This window comes from Salvelinus fontinalis, chromosome 25 (genome assembly GCF_029448725.1).
Source record: "Salvelinus fontinalis isolate EN_2023a chromosome 25, ASM2944872v1, whole genome shotgun sequence".
Classification (NCBI taxonomy): domain Eukaryota; kingdom Metazoa; phylum Chordata; class Actinopteri; order Salmoniformes; family Salmonidae; genus Salvelinus; species Salvelinus fontinalis.
In genome coordinates, this window is record NC_074689.1 from 5,391,622 (window position 1) to 5,417,343 (window position 25,722).

Below are 25,722 nucleotides of genomic sequence, written 5' to 3' on the forward strand. Positions count from 1 at the left end.
TGGAGCCCTCACCCTCAGACTCCACCACCACATCCACCCTGGTAGCTGACGCCGTGACGTCGCGCTTTGCACCATCGACCGTCGAACCAAAAAGGTGCATTACCTCAATCACACGAGGAGAAGAGAAAAAGGCCTCCCTGTAAATGTGTAACATGTAAAAACGGTAAGCAATGTAAATAATGCAGACTGAAGGCCATAAATAATGCAACCTGTACAGACGACTAGGAGGCTGTGCTGCTGCCTGGGCTCCGAGGGAACCAACCAGTCCACTGGAAGCACAGCTGACAACAAGAACACAGCCCGGCCCAGCATCTTTTCTCCGGCATCGACACAGCACAGAGGCCATGGCTTCCAGGATGAAGTTTCCCCTTGGTACAGATCTAGGATCAGCTTCCCTCCCCCGATCCTAACCTTAACCATTAGTGGGGGGGAAATGCAAAACTGACACAAGATCAGCATCTATGGGCAACAACACCCTATCCCGAGGCCATGGACAGGGGGCGATGGTGGTAGAAATGGGGGAGGCGGCGTGAGATATCTGGATGATCTGAACACTGGGGCAGAATCTCAGCAGCATAATATTTATACAGTGGTAGAGACTACCCCATTTAGAGACAGCTCTCATGAATAGTAGAACATATTCACCAGGGACAGCAGAGCAGTAGCAGCATGCCATGCTGACTGCTACCGGGAGTGACACAGCAACATTGAGAGTTGTTTGATGAAATCATTAAGGAGGGATTGAGGGCATTATAAATTGTGTAGCGCCGCAGGGCCTGTTGCATGTGATGGATAATCCACTGTGAGAAGTAATGAGAGGGATGACTCGTCAGTTCTCTCTGTGGCCATTGATCTCTCTTCCAGGTGACTACAGGCAGTGGCGATGTTAGCATGTAAATCTTGATGGGGCAAACTCCTCCGCAATTTTTTTTTAGATGCATGCCAGCAAAGCCACAACACAACACTAAACAATACATTAATTGCACTATAACGGTGACAAGCGGTGCCCACAAACTGTTAGGGCCGACATAAAGCTGTCCCAACAGCAGAGCTTTCCTTTCAGCACCATGGAGTGAATCCTTACCACTGGTACACCTGGCTATCAGCGGAGCCTTGTCTGGCAGCGAAACAGTTCATTCAGCCTCGTTTACTGCCTGTTTAAAAAACATAGCTGATATGGCTGACCATATCTCCCTGGCGTATTATATCATTGATGCAGTAACATGTAAGACATTTTAGGACTCACCGTGTTGTGCGCGGCGGTCCTTCGTTGGCAAATTTTGCCATCAAAGAAAAAGATTTGCAATTCCGAGTTGGATGACCGTTCAAAACGTATCTTCCCAGTCTGACTTCCCAGTAGCAATGCTTGCGGTCAGCCACTGTCGCCGACTCCCTCCAAACAACTCATTGTTGAATTTGCGATTTCTAACTTGTTGTGTAATGTTTATGTCCAATTGCCGCTGAGTACCGATACGTTTTATCTATAATTTATCTTCATTCTTTCTCTTCATATGACAAGGATTAAAAAGGATTTGCCGGTAGATTGTCTACTTGATTCATGATGATGACGGCTAGCTAAGATTTCGAATGTAAGAAGTTGACACGATCAGTCCAATCAAAGCTACTGTAGATATAACGTGATTTGGCGTCATTTTATCTGTGGCCAATAATACCCAAATACAGCACTGGCTGTTTGAGCATGTTCCCCTCACCAGTTGGAGCCGACATGCAGGATCTCAATTTGCCTCTGATCTGATTGAGTCAAAACAGGTGGATAAAATCGCCCAATACAGTGATAACCAAGCATGTTGCAAAGCAGAAATAAAGACGTTGAACAGAGCTTTTGCTGGTCCTTCGTGGCTGTTCTAAGTTCTCCTAATGAAATCCTGTTTGATGGATTAAGACTGCAGAATAATCACACACACACACACACACACACACACACACACACACACACACACACACACACACACACACACACACACACACACACACACACACACACACACACACACACACACACAGTGCCAGATAGCTCTCTGTTATGGTTTGTTAGGGAAAAGGAGGTTCCTTTATTCGACCCAATAGAAAACCATGACCAAGAACAAGGTTAAGAGTTTCAAATAGCAGGTCCAGATGCAGGGCTTGAGGGCTTTCATCCTGGCCTGAACCTCTGACAATATATATATTTTTTTATATCTACAGTACCAGTCAAAAGTTTTAGTACACCTACTCATTCAAGGATTCTGCTTCATTTTTTAAAACTATTTTCTACATTGTAGAATAATAGTGAAGACATCAAAACTATGAAACACATATGGAATCATGTAGTAACCAAAAAAGTGTTAAACAAATCAAAATATATTTTTTATTTGAGATTCTTCAAAGTAGCCACCCTTTGCCTTGATGACAGCTTTGCACACTCTTGGCGTTCTCTCATCCAGCTTCATGAGGTAGTCACCTGGAATGCATTTCAATTAACAGGTGTGCCTTGTTAAAAGTTATTTTGCTTTAGCCAATCAGTTGTGTTGTGGAAAGGTAGGGGTGGTATAGAGAAGATAGCCCTATTTGATAAAAGACCAAGTCCATATTATGGCAAGAACAGCTCACATAAGCAAAGAGAAACAACAGTCCATCATTACTTTAAGACATGAAGGCCAGTCAATCCGGAAAATTTCAATAACTGCAGTCGCAAAAAGCATCAAGCGCTATGATTAAACTGGCTCTCATGAGGACCGCCACAGGAAAGGAAGACCCAGAGTTACCTCTGTTGCAGAGGATACGTTCATTAAAGTTAACTGCACCTTGGATTGCAGACACATCTCAACATCAACTGTTCAGAGGAGACTGTGTGAATCAGGCCTTCATGGTCAAATTGCTGCAAAGAAACCACTTCTAAAGGACACCAATAATAAGAAGAGACTTGTTTGGGCCAAGAAACACGAGCTAAGGACATTAGACCGGTGGAAATCTGTCCTTTGGTCTGATGAGTCCAAATTTGAGATTTTTGGTTCCAACCGCCGTGTCTTTGTGAGACGCAGAGTAGGTGAACAGATGATCTCGGCATGTGTGGTTCCCACCGTGAAGCATGGAGGAGGAGGTGTAATGGTGTGGGGGTGCTTTGCAGGTGACACTGACAGTGATTTATTTAGAATTCAAGGCACTCTTAACCAGCTTTGCTACCCCAGCATTCTGCAGCGATACGCCGTCCCATCTGGTTTGCGCTTAGTGGGACTATAATTTTTTTTTCAACAGGACAATGACCCAACACATCTCCAGGCTGTGTAAGGGCTATTTGACCAAGAAGGAGAGTGATGGAGTGCTGCATCAGATGACCTGGCCTCCATAATCACCCGACCTCAACGCAATTGAGATGGTCTGTGATGAGTCAGACAGCAGAGTGAAGGAAAAGCAGCCAACAAGTGCTCAGCATATGTGGGAACTCCTTCAAGACTGTTGGAAAAGCATTCCTCTTGAAGCTGGTTGAGAGAATGCCAAGAGTGTGCAAAGCTGTCATTAGGGCAAAGGATGGCTACTTTGAAGAACCTCAAATATAAAATAAAATATTGTTTAACACTGTTTTGGTTACTACATGATTCCACATGTTATTTCATAGTTTTGATGTCTTCACTATTAATCTACAATGTAGAAAATAGTTTAAAAAAAACAACAACAAAAAACATGTATGAGTAGGTGTGTCCAAACTTTTGACTGGTACTGAATGTCTTTGAATCACTTAACACGATTCAATCAACCTTTCAGCGGAGACAACATTGGTCGTACTTTGCATTGAAAGGATTGATACTGTATGTCCTGTAGGCTTTTCTTTTGAGTTACAATGGAGATTGCACAATCACAGTACCTGGGATTGTAACTCTTAGTGTGTCACAGTGTCTGTAAAGACGTTTTATTTGCTCCCTGTAGCCGCTCCCAATACTTAAACATTAAGCGGCAAGGCTAGACAGGCAAACCCCCCATGAACTACGGAGCAGGGTGAACCCAACACGGGGAGGGGTGGAGGGGCATGGTGTCGTGATTCGGGGGGGGGGGGGGGGGGGTTGGGGGGGTAAGGAGACAAAGAATAGTTCTTCAGGTGTGTCAGAGGAGCCATGTTAGACCATCCAAGTCTTGACTGGAATAAAATGTGATGAGGAGAGAAAGTCTCAGGCCTGGTGTTTTTAGCAATGCCACTTCTGTGCTATTTCAATTTCAGTCCTAATTCCTACACTGGGAGTCACACAAATACACTGAACTAAGTTCATAAATCTGAACCTATCTATGGTTGCTTTTAGACAGGCAGCCCAATTCAGTTCTTTTGACCAATCGCATCAGGTCTTTTCACATCAGATATGTTTCACAGCTGATCGGGTTGGTCAAAAGACAAACTATTGAAAAAAAGATAGATCAGAATTGGGCTGCCTGTCTAAATGTATTCTTAGATAGGTTCAGATTTAGGTAGGCTGTCATTGTAAATAAGAATTTGTTCTTAGCCTAGTTAAATTTGAAAAAATTTGAAAAAATGGTTCAGATTTAGTCTGGTCCAGACTGGCCTTGATTTGGCCCAAACATAGATGTTTATGATTGGATCAGATTTTATTCCAAATCTGAACCAATCATAGACATCTACAGTGCATTTGGAAAGTATTCAGACCCCTTGACTTTTTCCATATTTTGTTACGTTCTAAAGCTAGGCAAAAAAAAAAAAAAGGCAAAAAAAAAAAAAAACAACAAGTCTAAAAACAAAAATGCACACAGACCGAAGACTGAACACACACTTGTATCATTACCCACTGGGCAAAAACTGGTTGAATCAACATTGTTTCCATATCATTTCAACCAACAAAAATCTATATGATGGCGTTGAATCAATGTGGAAAACTGATTGGATTTGAAAAAAGTCATCAATGTAAGGGAATTTCGTATTTTTTTCACCAAACTTTTAACCTAAATCCACTGTCATGGTGACATTTTTCATTGATTTCACGTTGAATTCACGTTAGTTGACAACTCAACCAACTGTAAATCAGAACTAGTTGAACTGACTCCTGTGCCTTGTGGGTAGCAAAGAGAAAGAGCAGGTGAGCCAGCGCAAGGCTGTATCGCATTAGTGGAAACCAAGGCTAGCAGAAGTGACTTTTCGTAGCAGGTTAGGAGAACTTATGCAGCAGGTTAGGAGAATTAACGTGGCAGGTTAGAAGAATTAACGTGGCAGGTTAGAAGAATTAACGTGGCATGTTAGGAGAATTTGGTTAAGGTTAGCTAAAATTGTCCCAGAAGATGCGATCACCAGGCCTGCCCTGAGAAGTGCCTTGGTTTCCACTAATGCTGACAGCATGAGGGAGTGAGAGGAGGGGGCAGGCAGAAATAACCGTGTGCCCATATGTCTTGGTAGTATGTATTTCTTGTCTTGTATGCCTGGCAAATTCACCAAGTAGCCTAAAATGTGCCTCTTCCTCTCTGGTTTAATTTAAATGACACACCTTTCGCCAGACCTAGATAGCCTAGTTAGGCTAAAACTCAGAGAATAATATGTATTGTGATAACTGCACTGTGATTTACATTGTGTGAAAGAAAAAAACAACAACGTTAAGGATCCCAATTACATTTAAACATTTTAACAGTTAAACATTCACACCTCTACTTAAATGTCCACAAAATACTTTTTAATTTTACATTTATTTTTTACCTTTCATTCAGAACCTAAACGGAATCTAACTTCAACATCTGGAAAGTACGTATTTTAGACGTATTTTCAACGTCATTTTGCTTACTGGGTTGGCCCTCTGCTGCGAAACAGTAATGGCAATTTCAGCAAGAGACAAAACACATGATAATTGCACTGGCGTAAGAAATCTGGATATGCAAAACCAATGCTTATGGTGAGCAAACTCTGCTTCGACACGATCTGTTCAATCTGCGTTTTTTTCTAAAACCAAGGAAACAGATACTATCTGTGTAATGATCCCGAGTCCTTCAAGTGTGTGCCATATCACCTCAGGCCTATCAAATAGAGGCTATAATTCCCTCCTTAGTCAAATGAACCCTGGAACACAGAAAACACCAACATAGCTTAATTGTGCCACAGGAACAGGCTACTGCGCTACCCCGTGCCAACCACACTAACCACCCCAGTATCTGCTAGTCGTTAGGGTACGCTGACATGCCAGCCAAGCACACTCTCAATCCGCTCTTTCCCATCCATGTTGATGATTTCTGTCCTTGGAGCAACAATGCAACTGTCATCAGACTGGGTCTTGGCTGGTTCTTTGTCAGAAGTACGTTTGGAGGAAATGTTCAACACGGTCCAGGATTGATTCCAAAGTATTACTCATGCTGTCTGAAGATACGGTTCGTCCCTATTACCTAATTGATTATGATATTAACCAAAGGTAAAGTAACCATTAACTTCATGAGTCACAGACTGCATATTTGTAATGTCTGCTTAGACATCATAAAGCCAACGAGTCAAAAGTAGACAACTACCTCATACCAATACAGACAGAGTTGCATCCAACTGACCAGCTAGCGACAGTGACGATAACACAACTGTTCAGTTCTCTTCGCAGACATCACACCAGGAGTGAGAGTCCTTTACATAGTTCACACTTAACCTGCAAACGTCAAATGTCAAAACCTCCAACTGACAAACTCTGAAGAACTGAGTTTCGTGAGTGTGTGTGTTATTGTGTTTGTGAGGGTTTGCGCCAAGACTAGCTTTCAGAAAAACAGCAAAACAGCAGCTAACAAGGCGAGTGACTGATTGAGTGGGTTATGTCAATAGTGTGTGGCAGACAGACAGTGGGGCTTATACTGAGGACGCATCCCAAATGGCACCCGTTCCCTTTGTAATGCACTACTTTTGACCAAAGCATCACCGTATAACCGTGTAACCCACAGTTATGGATGAAGACCGTCATTAAAATAAAATACCTGTCATAACCGTTGAAAAAAATATCTACATCTACTTTGTGGGGGGTTCCGGGGGTGTGGAACCAACAGCTGACTGAAGGTGGGATGGCGGAGCGTTCGTGCGGTTGAGTCCGCTTCTGCGATTACATGGACTCTAAACAACATGGTGGAACCGTGTCGCTCCTGTCTGAAATGTAGAATATTCATTCAAATGATGTTATGGAACGTATTTTTTTTGTCATGTCAGTTGAGTTGAATCAACAAATCACATCCCATATTGAGGGGTACACTTCCTGCTTTTACTTCCTGTTTTTACTTTCTGCTTTGCTCCTATGGGCAAAGATTCTGGAGAAATGAAGAGGTCGTTTACCATTAAAAAATTGAAAAACATTGTCAGTTCCGGGTCTGCTTAATGGGGTGGCTCTCCCATATACACCAGTGCGACAGCAGCTGGGTCTGGTCTACTTAGTTCATTGACTGTAACCAGAAAACATTTTGGGAGTGGGGTGACTGGCTTCCTCTTCCGTTTCTGCTATGGGTACATTCGCAATGGCCGCCAGTCCACCCATTATGCCCGCATTGACTTGAATGGGGACGCCCGTTCTATCCATTCTATTTTTACGGCAGCACATGCAGTCGGGAGCGGAGAAGAGGAGAAAATGTGTGCCTATTCGAACGGTTACTACGGTGACCGCGGTCATTTAGCTGGCCAATTACCGCCATCCAAAATGCCATGACCGTCTCAGACCGTCCCTGGTCAAGTGCACTATATAGGTGATACAGTGCCATTTCGGACGCACCTTGAGAGACCAGCCCAATGTGGCAAACTAAGGTGAGGAGAGCAGAGCTGTGAGCGGGTATCGAAGGCAGATGTCAAACTGCGCTCTGGAGGATGAGCCTGGATAGTAGCGAGCTGATTACGCTGACGGAGCTGCACTCTGAGTCACACTTTCCCAGTGACCCCTGCCAGTCAATCCTCATCCCCACACCCCATCTCCTCACCACCACCCGGAATAATATCATCTCCCTCACAAACAGCACTTTAACAAAGGCTCAGTCTTCGTACTTCTGTTGCTGTTGTCTGTGGGTTCTTCCCGAATGGCACCGCATTCCCTAGAAAGTACTCCCTGACCAGAGCCCCATCGGCCCTGGTCAAAGGGCTCTGGTCAAAAGTAGTGCACTCAATAGGGAAGATGGTGCCATTTGGGACGCACACTGTGGGTTAGCACGGCGATCAAGTTCAGACGTTCAAGCTCACCTTCCTTTCAGCTCTGAAGCCTGGTGGACACTTCAAACAACACGTTAACTTTCCAAATCCCTTTATGATGGCTTATAAAAATGCTCTGTCTCCCAGTCAAATAGCAACCAGGTCCCTGTTAAGAAGATGTGTTTATTACTCACGGTTCTTGTCATGTTTTTATGTTTTGGACCACATGTGAGTGATACGATGTAGACACTTGTGTTTAAGTACCTGTTGTAGTGGCTCTGCACGCGATTGTGGTTTGACCCCTATTAAAACAGCTTTGATGTCTGATTAGTTAAATAAAAGTTAAAGAAAACATAAAAATAAAATAGTAACTGTGTAAAAATGTATCTTTTCCTGCCTGTGACTTATGTGTCATACGTAACTGTGGATGTTCTATTCTGGTACCTCATTTCAGGTAAACAAACTGATTTCAGGGAAGAAGAGGTATTTCAACTAAAGCTATTGATGCAATGACTGTACAGACAGACAGACAGTAAGCTATTGATTGAATGACTGTACAGACAGACAGACAGATTAGTGCTAGGTGTGTCCTTTTACAATGTCCACTCCACACATACCACACCGATAATACCCCTCCTGTGAAAAGAGCAGAGAAAATCTGTCTCTTTCTCTGCCGCTCCATCTCTATCTGTCTCTCTCCTCCGGGGGCCTCTCTCTCTCTCTGTCTGTCTCTGTGAATTATAATGCTGTTAGTAGAGATATAAAATTGGCGTGTTAGATTATTGCCGGGATAAACTGCTGTGGAGTAGACATAGCCCAGCTACAGCGGCTCCAACCTCAAGAGCATGGCTATCGATCGCAGGCTGCTGCCATTGATTGCCCGTTCCCTTCCGTGACGTAATTGTATTCTCCTCGTTATCTCTCAGCAGACAGTGTCTGACTCCAATCCTCTACTATTCTCCCAAATGGCACCCTATTTCCTATATAGTGCACTACTTTTGACCAGCAAGACAGACTTGACCTATGGGCACTGATCAGAAATAATGCACTGTAAAGGGAATAGGGTGCCATTTGGGATGTTGACTCTGAGTACAGTTCCTCTACCTCCAAGTCAAACCAAACCGATTCGTTAACACAAGCCTGCCGGGATCATAGTCCAAGAGGAGGAGCCCCTCTTTCCTTCCTGATGACTAAAGTCTTGCAGTAAACTCAGTAAGCTGTCTCTAATCCTGTGGCGGTCGGGAAAACAAGACGACACAAGAAAACAAAAATACACTTTGACGATTCCTAAAAGCGAATGAGAACATTGTTTCAGGAGTGTCGAGTATGTGTGTAGAGTGTTTGAACACATACTGTAAGCTTAGGACGTCAAATCTCCATATGTTCTAGTACGTCATCAGATAAGGACGAACTTCACGGCCAAGCCAATAATGTACACAACCACCAGTTCTATAAATCTTACATTCTTTAACAAATCAGACATACGGTAAATTGGAATAAGGAGATAGTGAAGTATGGTGTATGTTATTACCGGAGCAACAGTAGTGTATTTTGTGACTGACATGAATAGTGGCAGTTGTGCTTATCTCAGGTCTCTTTGTGCAGGTGGGAAAACACCCCGCCCTTTATCTTTACAGCCTGACAGCAGGTCGGTGCTTCGTCAGGTAAGGAGAGGGTTAGGTTTAAAGCTTTGTGCACTGCATCTTTAGGCTACTGTGGGTAGTAAAGTCTTTAAAAGCCCAGATCACAAGCTAAGGGGATCATCACAGGGGGACTAGACAGGTGCCAGCTGTTTGAGGAAAGGGATTGAGGCCTTTCCCGATGCCGTGGACCATTAAACTATTAAACACATCACATCAGTTACGCCATCTTTGTAAAGACACGTCATCATTTATGATCCCTTACATATGATAACATGTAAAAGCAACATGTGATAACATGAAACTACACGTGTAATAATGTGATCTCGTGAAATAAATGTGACAACATGGGGATGCAAATTTCACCATGTGGCGGTCGGTGCCGTTTTAAGAGCATGGCCTTATTTCTATTACAACATTACGCCTTGACCGTAGAGAGCTTTTTATGTCTCTATTTTGGTTTGGTCAGGGTGTGATTTGGGTGGCCATTCTATGTTCATTTTCTATGTTTTGTATTTCTTTGTTGTTTGGCCCGGGTGTGGTTCTCAATCAGAGGCAGCTGCCTATCGTTGTCTCTGATTGAGAACCATACTTAGGTAGCTTTTTCCCACATGGTTTTGATGGGTAGTTGTTTTCTGTTTTTGTGTCTTCATCAGACAGAACTGTTTCGTGTTGTTACATTTTGTTATTTTGTTTCAGTGTTCAGTTTTTTAAATAAATAATCATGAACACTTCCCACGCTGCGCTTTGGTCCACACCTTCTTCACAACAGACGATCGTTACACCTAGCTCAATGTAACATCGATAGGTTTAAGCTACTACACGATACTCAACATTTTCCCTATACCCATCATGAGGTTGCTACAACCTAGCCTATGGATGAAAGTTTACAACGTAAGGGCAACAGGTCGAGAGAAATTTGAGTAATTAAGGTGACAGACAGTGACACATTCAATACCACCTTGCACACTCTTGCCTGCATCTAGCTGATCTAGGGTGAAATCATTAGTCTAACAGTTGCGAATGAGAGTTTCTCTTGGACAAATTCAGGTATGTTTATCCCCGTTTGCTTCCGTTTAAGAAACGTTTTTCAACAGAATCGTTTTTCAACAAAATGAATACACTTCTGATTAAAAGCAAACACACTTCACTTTCATAGCAGTCACATACAAACAGCATGATCCCTTTGATCAATGCATTCCTTTTCGCATCTACACGCTCTCCTCCTCTCACCTTTTCACTTCGCTTGTGGACTTCAGTGCCTCTGTACGCCTATGTAAATATTCCATAAAAAATCTGCCGTTTCCAGCTACGATAGTAATTTACAACATTAACTATGTCTACACTTTTTTACTGATCAATTTGATGATATTTTAATGGGCAAACATGTGCTTTTCTTTCAAAAACAAGGACATTTCTAAGTGACCCCAAACTTTTGAACGTTAGTGCATATTTCAGTTATCAGTCATTCGGACTATTCTCTCATCATCTGATTGTATAGTTGTCTAATGTTGGTGGGGCATACCATTCTGTTTTAATGTTACTCCTGGATCACTATGATGAATATAATAGTCTTTCTCGAGTGTATTTTTTAACAAAGCTGAGATTTACTGGGTTAAAAACAACCCAATTCGCTTAAATATTGGACAGAACACACGTTGGGTTATTTTGATCAAACCAGTTGGGTCACAAACAATCCATTGTTTTCTTTAAGTTGGTTTGTTGATGCTGGGTTATTAAGCTATGATCAGATCAGAAGACTGGAGGAGTGTTTTACTAGCGGTGTGGCTTTCAGATAGTTATTTTTGGCCACCTGTGAGAGTAAATATCATTCCAGTTAATTTGTTGTGTTCTATTGTCAACACGTGTTAAGGTTGAGCACTGACAGTTTTGTAGGTTAGTTAAGGCATACACAAGAATCATCACATGTGAAGTGTTCTAAAAACACATGATTTCACATATGGAAATTTCACATGTGAAATTGTGTGGTTCTTTCTCAAAGGGATAATCCTAGTGTTTCTCTATAAACTGTCAGTTTGTACAATGTCAATGCAGAACCTAAAGAAATCAACACGCTCTAACCCCAGCCAGCACAGAACGTTCCCTAAAGGTTCTTGCAACGTTGCTATGTTGGTTAAGGAAAACCACATATTTCTCATACATTGGTTATGGGCTTTTACAAATACAGACGTTTCAATCATGTACGCGTTCAGTTGAATGAATGTTCTTGGTACACAGTGTTTTGTCAGACCTCACCAAACGAAGAGAGGCCGGGTTTCCGGCGGCACCACAGTTGGGTCTGACCCGTGAGACTTTGCCACATCCTCTGATTGCGAAGCGCCCTGAAAACTGACAGGGAAGTGTGTAAAAACTCACTCACTCGCTACAGACTGGACGCCGGCGCTACAAAATGTGTTGAATTTACTCCCCTAAATACTTTCCTATAAATACATGTCTGCCTCAGAGTCGATGAGAGGGATTCTTGTCATTTCACACACAGCGAAAACGAGTGGACTCTCAGCCTTTCAGTGGAATGATTGTGATCATGGGGACCTCCCGGTCATCTCATTTAGAACTAGCTGGACCTGGTTTGGCCTAAATCTCTGCCTTTGTTAACTGGATGGTGAACAGACATGCCACTCACTGTTAAACGTGTCTGATTCGACAGAGTTTCATAAATACTTTATACTTCAACCATGTATTAGTAAAGAGAGACACATTGAGCAATTGAGTAACTTTGACTTAATGTAATCAAGTTATTATGACTCCTGCTTGTGTTTTGTAAGTTACCACTACGCAGTTCATTTAATTACTTAGACAGTTATATTTGACACTGTAAGTTAAACAAACAGATATGAGAAATTAATATGATTTTGAATTGTTATAGAGTACTGTAGGAGAGCTGGACAGGGCACGTTTCTATGTGAGAAGGAGGCCTACTCTCGTCTCCCTGTCTGTTTGTGGGACAGAGGGTCATACGCCCACCCTCACGGGTCAGGGTTGAAATAACGTGCACCGTGACACTGTGCAGGCAGACGGGAAGCGGCACTATACAGACAGACCAATTAGATGTGACTGTAGAGACCATTCAGCTGACTGGCATTGAGCATGACCCCTGGGACTCACAGGCAATTTGTATCTCCTCCCAGGGAACTTTGATGTGAGCCTCCAACCACCTTGACTTCCTTTGAAAGACGTGTTTTATGACATCTTCATTCACATCACCAGGCACCAACAGCGCCCCCAAAATATGCTACTACTTAGTTCCGTCCAATTTCCATCCATTTGCACATAACGCTATTTCTTTATCATTGTATTTCCATCATCACTGCTATATGAAGATTTACTATATGTTTTCCCACAGTGAATCCGAGACGTTAACTTCTCCCACTTAATTTCGGAGATCTTTCATATGTAAACACCGTGTCAGGAATAATGGGGTTCTCTTAAGTGGACACGTGCTTTGGAAGGACATGTTGGGAATCGAGCAATACATTTATAATGTCAGGATTATAATGACTATATAAAGGTTCCTAAGCTAGAGTCTGATCCCCAAACTATGTTAAGAGCCTTACTTTCCACTGGAAAAAAAACACGCACAAGCAATAACATTAAATCAGGCCATAATCGTGAATATATGGGAAAATACAACTATTTTTATTCTATTAACATGACATGATCTGAAAAGGTTCCGTTGCACAATGTCGTAGCCCGCGTCCCAAAATGGCACCCTATTCCCTATTCCCAAAGGGCTCTGGTCAAAAGTAGTGCACCATGTAGGGAATAGTGAATAGGGTGCACACCCTGGGTAGGTTGTCTTAAGAATGGCTGCTGTCAACAGCTCTGAGAAACACACTCTGAGCTTATAGCAGCAGACTGATGCCGTGGTTCAAGCCCTTATGGAGAAAAGATTGCACAAGGGGGGGGGGGGGGGGGGTCGGAAGAGAAAAAAGGGACTGAATACCTTTAATGGGTCTGTGATCAACGTGTAAGAATTGCAGAGTGTTATTGTCGCGGGAGAGGAATAGTGATGGAGCGAGCTGATAGACAGGGTTAGAATTGGACCCTCGCTCTCGCTATTCCCCATAATAATCATACTTATCAGGACACCTCACCTCACCCCTGCATCAATGCAGGGGTGAGGGGGGGGGGGGGGGAGAGAAAGAGACAGAGAGAGAGAGAGATGGAAAGAGGGAGAGGAAGGAAGAGAAAGTGCACTCGTGGAAATGCTAATCACTCCATAGGGATTGTTTACAGGGAAGAGAATATTTAAAATCGGTATGTTTAATGATGACGTGGAAGAAATCAAATCACCTCCAGCTCGTTATCTTAGTTGTTGTCAAAAACACAATCTGTAACAATTTAAAAATGTCTCTAAACAAAGTGGGTTTTACTATTTAGATCAAGTATTGACTATTTAGAGAAAGACTAGGTCCATGGAGGCAACAGATGAGTGGGGGGCCAATAGGGGGCACTGGGGGGCTAAGCCATAAGTTTGAGGAAGTGTGCCGAATTAGATGGACCCATTCTGTTGCTTCTTTTAAGATGTATAGCAATGAATATATGGTGTAAAAGGGGATGCTGTTCTTTGCAGCACAGTGCTCGGGGTCTATTGAAAATCCTGCAGGTCTTTGACATCCAATCAGCAGCTTGATTGGCATCCTCGGTGGTGAGGCCAGTTAAATAATCAGGAGGTGAAGAAGTGGAGTGGGCTGTTTCCAGGGTCTCTGCCATCAGAGAGCATGCATAGTATGTGTCCTAAATGGTACACTATTCCCTACGTAGTGCACTACTTTTGACAACAGCCCTGGTCAAAAGTATTGCATTACATAGGGAATAGTGTGCCATTTTGGATGCAGACAACGTGTATGCTCCCATCATTACGACCCCACAAAGTTCAATGTACTGCTGTGGATAGTCACGATGTAGGATGTAATGATATTCATTTGATCACTCTTTTGTTGCTGAGAACTTCTAGTGTAATTTACACTTTAAAATGTCAGACTTGATTTCGCCTAATCAAAACTATATCAACCCCTTCAAAAAAATGTGTATTAATTATAAACCACTTCACCACATAATAATTCCCATTTCCTGTTGCCGCAGGATTATTTTCCTGCTGTAGCATACCGGCTGAAATTAAGAGCATACATCTGTATAAAGGTAGCTGTACATTGTACAAACAAAACATGAAAGCAGGTAATTACAATGCAAAAGACCTCGTATTGTCTGTGAAATTATAAATGGTGTCCTTCCCAAATGGCAGCCTATTCCCTATAGTGAATAGGATGCCATTTGTGACATAGAAGGTGAACAGAGTGAACTGAGGCCTGGCAGGTTGACCACCCTGTTTCCTGCAGGCCTGTTGGTTACTAATGGAAACAGCAAGCCTAACATTTACCTTCCCCTTAAAGACCCTGCCTGCCAGACACAATGAACCCGGCAAAATAACATGCATAAACCATGAAGGGAATAACATACGTGTCTCTGAGGAGAGTCTTGACTAAGCTCAAAAATAGAGAGAACGAGAGAGAGAGAGAGGGAGGGAGAGAAAGAGAAAGAGAAAGAAAAAGAGGAGAGAGGGAGCAAGAGAGAGAAAGAAGAGACACAGAGAGAGGAAGAGAACAGAAAAAAAAACTTCCCAACTCCTACTCCTTCTCCCCAGTGGTGACAAAGATTAATTAGGCAAAGAAAGACAACAGCAGCCGACCCTCTGACATCAATTACCAGATTGATTATGCGGCTGAGGGGAGCGGACACTTGTCAATCAGTGCCATACAGGGGGAACTACAGGAAGGACGGACCTGGAATGCTGCAGGAACAAGAGGGATGTCTCAGGATCACCATAGAGATGCACTGATCCATATGGAAGCTGTGCACTCAACACCTCAGCAACACAAAAACACCACTCTACCACCACCAAACCCACAAAATGACACTAAAACACCACTCTACCACCACCAAACCCACAAAATGACACTAAAACACCACTCCACCACCACCAAACCCACAAAATGATACTAAAACACCACTCTACCACCGCCAAACCCACAAAATGACACAACAACACCACTCTACCACCGCCAAACCCACAAAATGACACTAAAACAAATCTCAAATAGCAATAGAAGTTGAAACATATTGTTTCTGGTTCACAAAATCCTCTGGTTCATTGACAAACTGAGCTCTAAAGACCTCAGCGCTAGTTCCTTAGTGCGATGATAGTGTATATACCTGGATGGGATTGTGACCATAGAGGTTGGGAGGGACTGTGTGTGTCTTTGTGCGTGTGTGTGTATGTTTGTGCATGCACCCATAAATGTGTGTGTATGTGCAATGCACGTATCATGCATGTGTGTGTACGTGTGTATGCTTGTGAGTGCCTGTGATCCATGAGTTCCCGAGGGGTTGAGTGTGCAGAGCGCTGCTCTGATTGGTGACAGGCCTGTTCGCCCTTCATTTAGCAAGGACACTCCAGCAAGGGCATCAGGTAAATAAACGCCAGCGCTAAATTTAGTGCCGCCTGACAGATGCAATGCCGCAGTCCTCGGGAGAGAGGAGAGTGTTCATCTATTTAACTTAGATTCACTGGATGACTCTGCTGCTGCTGTAGAGACCTGTTCTATAGGCATACACTGAAAATGTATGGTTACTGAACTAATACTGGTTCAGTTAACTGAGCTAATACTGGTTCAGTTAACTGAGCTAATACTGGTTCAGTTACCTGAGCTAATACTGGTTCAGTTAACTACATTTATAGTGAGAGTGTTAAGTTATATATCAACATAAATTTGTTATCTTCTTATATGGAAGAGACAGATACAAAGACATACGGGGATTATATTATATTCAAGTCCAAACACACACAGGTGCAGTGCCTTCAGAAAGTATTCACACCCCTTGACTTGTTCCACATTTTGTTGTGTTACATCCTGAATTTAAAATGGATTAAATTGAGCTTTTGTGTCACTGGCCTTCACATAATACCCCATAATTTCAAAGTGGAATTATGTTTTTAGAAATGTTAACTCATTCATTAAAAATGAAAAAATGTAATGTCTTGAGTTAATACATATTTAACCCCTTGGTTTTGGCATGCCTTAATATTTTTTATATATATATATTTTTTCCCCACCTTTATTTAACCAGGTGGGCTACTTGAGAACAAGTTCTCATTTGCAACTGCGACCTGGCCAAGATAAAGCAAAGCAGTTCGACACATACAGCAACACAGAGTTACACATGGAATAAACAAACATACAATCAACAATACAGTAGAAAAATCTATATACAGCGTGTGCAAATTAGGTAGGATAAGAGAGGTAAGGCAATAAATAGGCCATGGTGGCGAAGTAATTACAATATAGCAATTAAACACCGGAGTGATAGATGTGCAGAAGATGAATGTGCAAGTAGAGATACTGGGTTGCAGAGGAGCAAGATAAATAAATAAATACAGCTGGTGCTTAAAGCTAGTGAGGGAGGTAAGAGTCTCCAGCTTCAGAGATTTTTGCAGTTCGTTCCAGTCATCGGCAGCAGAGAACTGGAAGGAGAGGCGGCCAAAGGAAGAATTAGCTTTGGGGGTGACCAGTGAGATATACCTGCTGGAGCACGTGCTACGGGTGGGTGTTGCTAGGGTGACCAGTGAGCTGAAATAAGGCGGGGCTTTACCTAGCAGAGACTTGTAGATGACCTGGAGCCAGTGGGTTTGGCGACAAGTATGAAGCGAGGGCCAGCCAACGAGAGCGTACAGGTCACATATGGGGCGTTAGTGACAAAACGGATGGCACTGTGATAGACTACATCCAGTTTGCTGAGTAGAGTGTTGGAGGCTATTTTGTAAAGGACATCGCCGAGAGTAAGCATCTGCTTAACAAGTCACATAATAAGTTGCATTGGATCTGTGTTAATTAATAGTGTTTAACATGATATTTGAATGACTACCTCATCTCTGTACCCCACACATACAATTAAGGGTGTGTTTGTAAATTCAATCTGGAGTGCCAGAGGGCGCTCAGAGTGCGCTCTGGGCATTCTAAATTCCGAGCTTTGTCAGATTGTCAGTTTGTGAATTCAGAGCTTTTGGCGCACACTGGACGCTCTGTTCGAGGAGTAGGGTTGATCCGAGCGTTCTGACCACACAACGGCAGTCAAGCACCCAAGCTAACTTGCTAACGTTGGCTAGCTACTTCCAGAAACAAATGAGAGAACTGACCATTTTACATGCACTTGCAGAGCTGGTTAGGCTGTTTTCATGTTATCCAGAGCGTTGGTGACTGTAACTGTGCTGCTGGAAACTTTATAATTAAGTTTTTTTGCCAACGTTTACTGACACCGGCCATATTCAACGGGTGTTGGGTGTTCGTAAATTCATCAGTCATTCTGTGAACTTACGAACGCACCCTAATTTTCTGTAAGGTCCCTCAGTCGAGCAGCGAAATTCATGCACAGATTCAACCACAAAGACCAGGTAGGTTTTCCAAAGCCTTGCAAAAAAGGGCACATATTGGTAGATATAAAATAAAAAAGACATTGCATATGACAGAGTGAAAATGACAGAGTGAAAAGAAAGACGCCTGTACAGAATAAAAATATTCCAAAACATGCATCCTGTTTGCAATAAGGCACTAAAGTAAAACGGCAAGAAATGTGGCAAAGAAAGGAACTTTATGTCCTGAGATACAAAGGGTTATGTTTGGAGCAAATCCAACACAACACATTCAAGCATGGTGGGGGCTGCATCATGTTATGGGTATACTTGTCATCGGCAAGGACTGGGGAGTTTTTTGGGGATGAAAAGAACCGAAATAGAGCTAAGCACAGGCAAAATCCTAGAGGAAAACCTGGTTCAGTCTGCTTTCCAACAGACACTGGGAGACAAATTCACCTTTCAGCAGGACAATAATCTAAAACACAAGGCCAAATATACACAGGAGTTGCTTACCAAGATGACATTGAATGCTCCTGAGTGGCCTAGTTACAGTTTTGACTTAAATCGGCTTGAAAATCTATGGCAAGACTTGAAAATGGCTGTCTAGCAATGATCAACAACCAACTTGACAGAGCTTGAAGCATTTTTAAAAGAATAATGTGCACATATTGTACAATCCAGGTGTCCAAAGCTCTTAGCGATTTACCCAGAAAGACTCACAGCTGTTGCTGCCAAAGGTGATTCTAACATGTATTGACTCAGGGGGTTGAATACTTATGTAATCAAGATATATTCTGGGTTTTTTCTTCCACTTTAACATTAGAGTATTTCGTATAGATCGTTGACAAAAAAATGACAATTAAATCAATTTTAATCCCACTTTGTAACACAACAAAATGTGGAAATATTCAATGAGTGGGAATACTTTCTGAAGGCACTGCACTTAGTTAAACCATCTCAATCATGTATTCTGTGGGGTGCTTGAAATTGAGAAGAAAAGGGCACAATGTGATTTGTCTGGATGAGAGAAGGAAGATAGATCATTATGTTCTGATTTTCTCCTCTGCTCTCCTCTCAAAATATATGGTCCACTGTCACTCTTAAAAGGATGAGACTATGACATCACCTCCTAGTCTGAATACCCGTCAGTAAAATGAAAGAGTGGGGGGGGGGGGGGGGGGGGGGGGGAAACAGGAACCAATTTTTTTTTACTAAAAATGTATCATGCAGGCGCATATAGGAGTGCAGGAGAAATATCAGATATGTGTGAGATGTGTGTGTTGGACATTTCTATTGGAGGTATGTCACAGAATTATAATTTTTCATTTGTACAAATGTTCACAACACACAAGAACACAGCCAGACAGCCACACAGATACACACACAAACACTCTGGCCACATGATCCTGTGATCACCATGGCACACATGCGGCCAGCCCACCCCCTGGAGGTTGTTGGGCCCCAGACAGCATATAATAGCAAAATGTGTAGAATTGCCAGAAATTTGCTCCGGGGCCCCAAATCCGGTAGTCCGGGACCGCACATAGTAGACATACACAGGTACACACATGTGTAAACTCACTCACCCCCCGGAAACACCCCAGACCCACACACGGCTCTGACCACAGCAAACTGATCCCATTCTCCAAAGCCCTCGATTTCCTATTACTAAACAAAGGCCGGGTCAGGAAGAATTCCAGATTGTCTATAAACCCCGTAAGTAGCCAGGAAAAATGTTAAGCCGTTTCAGTGTTCCTTTCTTTCCTTTTTTCACTTCTCATAATCATGCGCTCTCAGGCAGAGGTGTAACATTTTTCAGCAAGAGGAAGTAAACATATGCGCACTCTCTGCTTCGCCTCTTCTCGCTTTTTTCGTAACTGTTGGGCGTGTTGTCATCTAAAAATGTGATATTTCACATTGAACATGACACACGTGTATTCCAACAGTATGAGGCAGACGTGCTCAGCGTCCTTACAGACCCCTGGGACTTATGCCGGTGAACACACACTCTGAAATACCACACTTCTACACGGCGAATGAGTCCCAAATGGCACCCTATTCCCTATATAGTGCACTACTTTTGACCAAAACCCTTATCAAAAGTAGTGCACTTTAAAGGGAATAGGGTGCCGTTTGAGAAGCAAGCAGACATTTCCTTAAGTAAAACCTGTCAACCAAGTGTCAATCCTATAACACATGATCAGACTGCACAACTATATTGCTTGGAGGAATCTAAACAAACAAAAGGGTAGGATTGTTACTTTTCAATGGATCAATGGATTTCTCCTCTTGACTCCAACTGTAAATTAATGTTACATTGATGTAACCAGTATGGAAAAATATCCCTCAAAGCAAATACATGACATGCTGATAACTGGAGTCCGTCTTGGAAGATGAACATTCAAATACAGTCTCTCACATATCTCTCACTGCCTGGCTGACTGCAAGTCTACCCTTGGAGTAGCATGTTTTTTTAAGTCGAAGGCAGCACCATAGTGTCAAGCGGGGTCATCACAATAAACATTTTTTTCAGCTTTTCAGGAGAGACTGCCTTAGTCATCTCCTTTAAAGAAACCCAAAAGACGTGTGGACAGACACCTCAGTGGACCAGCTAAGCTGTTGCTAGCAGACATGCTCTGTTATGAACCAAGGCCACTTCAGTCAACAGGATATATCTGGCCCGAAAAACAAAAAAAGAGACGTTTCAAGATGTCCTCTTCTTCTTCTTTTTTCCCCCTTCTTCTAGCTCTCTCTATCCTCTAAGATTGATACACGGCTCTTGCTCCCTGTCATCTAATTCTCTCTGTGGCATGTCTGGGCATAATTAAAGCTAAAAGGTGAAAAGCACTTTATCAAATGAATGGCTAAAATACAGCAGACCGTTATTACTATCAGTCCAAATTGACTCGGTGGGTTCCTGTGAAGAAGACAGGGGTGTAACAGAGCAGCACACGTAATCTCTAACTGGATATAATTGCTAGTTGATGAGGGGAGGAAAGAAGGAGGGAAGGAGGACAGGGGATTGCCATATATGTTATGAAGATCAACACGATACTCTGTTTCTATGCTCCTCTCTTCACATGTGGTTTCTTAATATCGGGTCATCTAGCCTGCATCTGTTCTTAAAAAAAGGCAACTGCTTGGAAATAGTTAATTATATATAATTAATGATATATAATTAATTATACGTTGTGCGGTTAAACGTTGTCTGGGTTATTGGTGTGGCAGCACGTTAAAATGTTTGCCATTCATAATTTCTAGGGCTTTTTTTGCTGTTTGAGTTTTACTACAGGACCAGGCTTGTTTACCTGTCTGTCTGCAGTGTTTAGTCGACCCGTGAAGGGAGCATCCCAAATGACACCCTATCCCCTACACTGTATAGTGCACTACTTTTGGCTAGAGCCCTGGTCAAAAGTAGTGCATTAACATTACAGCAGACACTCTTGAAGTAGTGAGCGCCTACATTTTCCCCCCCAGTACTGATCCCCCCCCCCCCCGTGAGAATCAAACCCACAACCCTGGCCTTGCAAGCACCATGCGCTACAAACTGAGTCACACAGGAACACATAGTGTATAGGGTGCCATTTGGGACCCGCTGTTACGTCTTCTATATTTGTGTATTCAGAAATAAAACAACGACCCTTTCGGGGAGTCCAGACAACACCCGCAATCCCATATTGAAGAGGAGACAGTCCTTTTCAGTTATGAACACCAGCCGAACAAACATATTGTGTCGAGATTCTCATCATCCTAAAACCTCTGTCGAAGCCTTATTGGATGTGCAATTTACATTGTGGTTATCATCTGATATCAGTTTACTCTATGACTCAATAATAATCCAGTGTCATTGCCACACAAAATGATTGACTTCTGAGAGTCTGGTAATATGCTAATCAAATTATTGTAATTTTATGGGTGACATTGCAGCGACTTGCAGAGAAGATCCAATTTCTTATGAGTTTCTGGGGGAAATCATCGTCAGTCTAGTCTTAAACATGTGCTTGATATATGAGATAGACTTCTGTCAAAAGGTTGGAAATGAATAATCTCATTCATTCTGATTGAAATCTACCTCCGTACTCATATGACTTTCAATGAGTTAGATTTTTTATCTCCATTTGATGTGTTCTCCCTGTGAGTAGCAGCAGCCCTAATGCACAGGTATCAAGAAGAATTGCAGGACTGCTCCTGCCTGCACACCGTCAGACACACTTTCTTGTGGCTTCCTAAATCGAGTTGGCTGGCACAAAAGATGAAGGGACTGCTGTGAAGTTACACATAGAAGATCATGTCTCGTTTTTTTTTAATGTTCTCTAGCTCGACCCTTTGAACACAGGATGCGTTGGCTGGGTTGGTTTCAGCTCAATTAGCTGAGAGCTTAGCCATATTCATCCTCGAACCTGAGAAAAAATGCTACATGTCTTTGTGTTTGTATGACAATCCAAAATGATGCAAACTAAATACAGTATGATATTTTGTATCAGATTTTGTAGTAAAAAGTGCAAAATATGATATTTTGTACTTTTTAGAGTGATTACTTAAACGGTGACATGAGGTGACTGGTGCCAACTTGATTTTAGCCAGACACTCTAAAAAACCCTCTACGACTGAGTTACAATTCAAATGCCTCATCTGAACCCATTGCCATGCATTCTCAGAGGGGGGAAGTGTATTAAGGAATATAAATTACAGGGATATAAAATGACGAAGCATTTTTGGTGTGTCCTAAAAGAAGACGATAAACGATCTAGGCGTCTGGAACCTGGAAGGGTTATGTTTTTATGCATTCACATTAATTATTCTCATCATGGACTGGAAAGTGCAATTAACTAGAAACATTCAAAGAATGGTGAGCACACAGGGCTGATTCTCTAATATTGTTGACATGCGAACTGTCTATTATCCGGTAATGAGGTGGGAGGATGTCTTGAAACCAGTTTCGAAGAGAAGTCTTGCACACCACTCGTTTTGTTGTGGTGTAAAGAGACGGACCTGGCGTCTCAATGAGAATTTGAGAATCCAAATCCAAGGCTATAGTGTAAACAGAACATTTGGAAATCTGATGCGGAAGAAAAGCAAATCTACTTCACATATTTTGTTCGTGTAAAAACGCAAAATGCCTGTGTTCCATTCCCTCTGTGATCTGATCTGGAGTCAGTGTAAAGGCAGGTGTGAAGCAGGAGTCGTACTCGGGAGCATTGCTCTGCATTCCTCCTCCCCTCACAACCAGGAGAGTGAGAGCTTCTTGTAGCTCTGCCAGGATGTCACTCGATACAAGGTCTGAAGGAACAGTTTCAAGCTCCTTGACTAACAGCTTCCTCTGTCAAATGTGTCACAAGAGTTATGTCTCTCTCCCTATAACTCTCTCTCTCTCTCTTTCTCTCTCTCTCTCTCTCTCTCAGTCTTTGATGATGGTGGAGAGGATCCAACTCAAGGAGGAGGAGGAGGAGGGGGGTGTTGGTCGGGACACAGGTGAGAGTTTCTCAATCTAGAGGAGCAGGCAGCTGCAGCAGTAGGGATTCTGGCCTGGTGTTGATGCTGCTGACAGATCCTTGTCTTCACTGGGGCTATGGCACCACTTCAGCCCAGCCTAGAAGCACCTGACCCGGGTCATGGCACCACTCGCACTGCCTGCCTACCTGCCCCAGGCTCTCTGCTCCTCCAGCTCCATTACACTAGCACAGCACACCCAGCTAGCACATTTGGTTCCTTGTTAAGTTGTAGGAACGAAGCCATACGTTTCCTGACCAGTAAAACCATTTTTTTTAAATAGAAATGAACATTTTGGCTGTTCTGGGAACGTTTATTTTTAGGTTGCAGGGAGGTTCTGAGAACGTTTTACTCTGGTTCCTTGAAACGTTTTCCTGATAAGTTTTATTTAAACTGATAAGGGAAATTCTAGGTTATTTGGAGGTTTTCTAATAATTTCCAAAAAGTTCACTGAATGTTTCAATCAGACTTTAAACAACACCGCTAGCTTATTTTGGGTAAACTTTTTTGAACTCCAAGTACAGATAGAAATGAATTTCCCCATCATCTATAAGTCTTTGCTAGGTAAAGCCCCGCCTTATCTCAGCTCACTGGTCACCATAGCAGCACCCACCCGGAGCACGCGCTCCAGCAGGTATATTTCACTGGTCACCCCCAAAGCCAATTCCTACTTTGGCCGCCTCTCCTTCCAGTTCTCTGCTGCCAATGACTGGAATGAACTGCAAAAATCATTGAAGCTGGAGACTCATATCTCCCTCACTAACTTTAAGCACCAGCTGTCAGAGCACCTGTACATAGCCCATCTGTAAATAGCCCATCCAAATACCTCATCCCCATACTGTTATTTATTTTGCTCTTTTGCACCCCAGTACCTCTACTTGCACACTCATCTTCTGCACGTCTATCACTCCAGTGTTTAATTGCTATATTGTAACTATTTCGCCACTATGGCCTATTTATTGCCTTACCTCCCTTATCCTACCTCGTTTGCACACACGGTATATAGACTTTTCTATTGTATTATTGACTGTATGTTTGTTTATTCCATGTGTAACTCTGTGTTGTTGTTTGTGTCGCACTGATTTGCTTTATCTTGGCCAGGTCGCAGTTGTAAAAATCAACTTGATCACAGTGGGAGTTGTTGAGTCATAGCTATCTGCCATGGTGTAAACCTTGAAGAGAAGAGCTGGAAAAGTGAAGAGCTGGAAAAGGGGGAGGAAAATGTCAGTGACTATGTCACAAATGGCACCCTATTCCTTAAATAGTGCACTACTTTATACCAGAGTTTATAGAGTTTATCAACTTTCAAAGCAGAATAACTTTCCCATTGTTCCTCAACTGTAGTGTATGGTATACCATTTTCTAGCTCTGAGTCTTTACTTTTATCCAATGTAAAAAACACAATTTCAAATGTTACTACATAAGACCAAATCGAGCCAGTCTGTCACATTTTCACTCTCTGCGGTTTGCACATCTGACTGGGGAAAAGAGAGATTAGATGCCCTTAAAGTTTGTATCAATAATGAATGTGATGCCTGGGTAAATCACTGAATATTGTCAATGGAAATGATGTAGCTAACTCATTGCTTTGCACTCATTGAGGATTTGGAGTACCTTTATTTTCCTAAATGTTCTTGAGGATTAACCTGAATATAATCTTGGAAACCCAGAACCAGATTTTGCGATACCAAATGCTCAATTTAGTTCTGTTTTAATTTTTTATTTAACCTTTATTTAACAAATTTGGGATGGGAGATGTTGAACTAGTGCGAGTGACGGAACCAGAGCGCTTCCTCTTTGATAGTCCACAACATTTACAAAGATGCCAGGTGTAGGTGCACCCCCACAGTTCGAGATTCACCCAAATAACCAGTGACACAAAACCAGTGCACCAATAGAACTGTTCCTCGTTATCTGACAGGTCCCAGTCTTCCGACAGAGGTGACGTGTTTTCTTCTATCACGAGAGACTAGACTAATGGTTTTGCAGTGCTGTATTAATGACGATGTACAACAAACACAGTTGCTTTACATACATTCTCCTAC

General features: G+C 42.5%; 1 pseudogene; it reads left to right on the plus strand.

The window, feature by feature from the left end:
• The first annotated feature begins 202 nt into the window (after positions 1-202).
• LOC129823304 (RING finger protein 32-like) overlaps positions 203-25,722 on the plus strand; it is a 103,397-nt pseudogene continuing 77,877 nt past the window's right edge.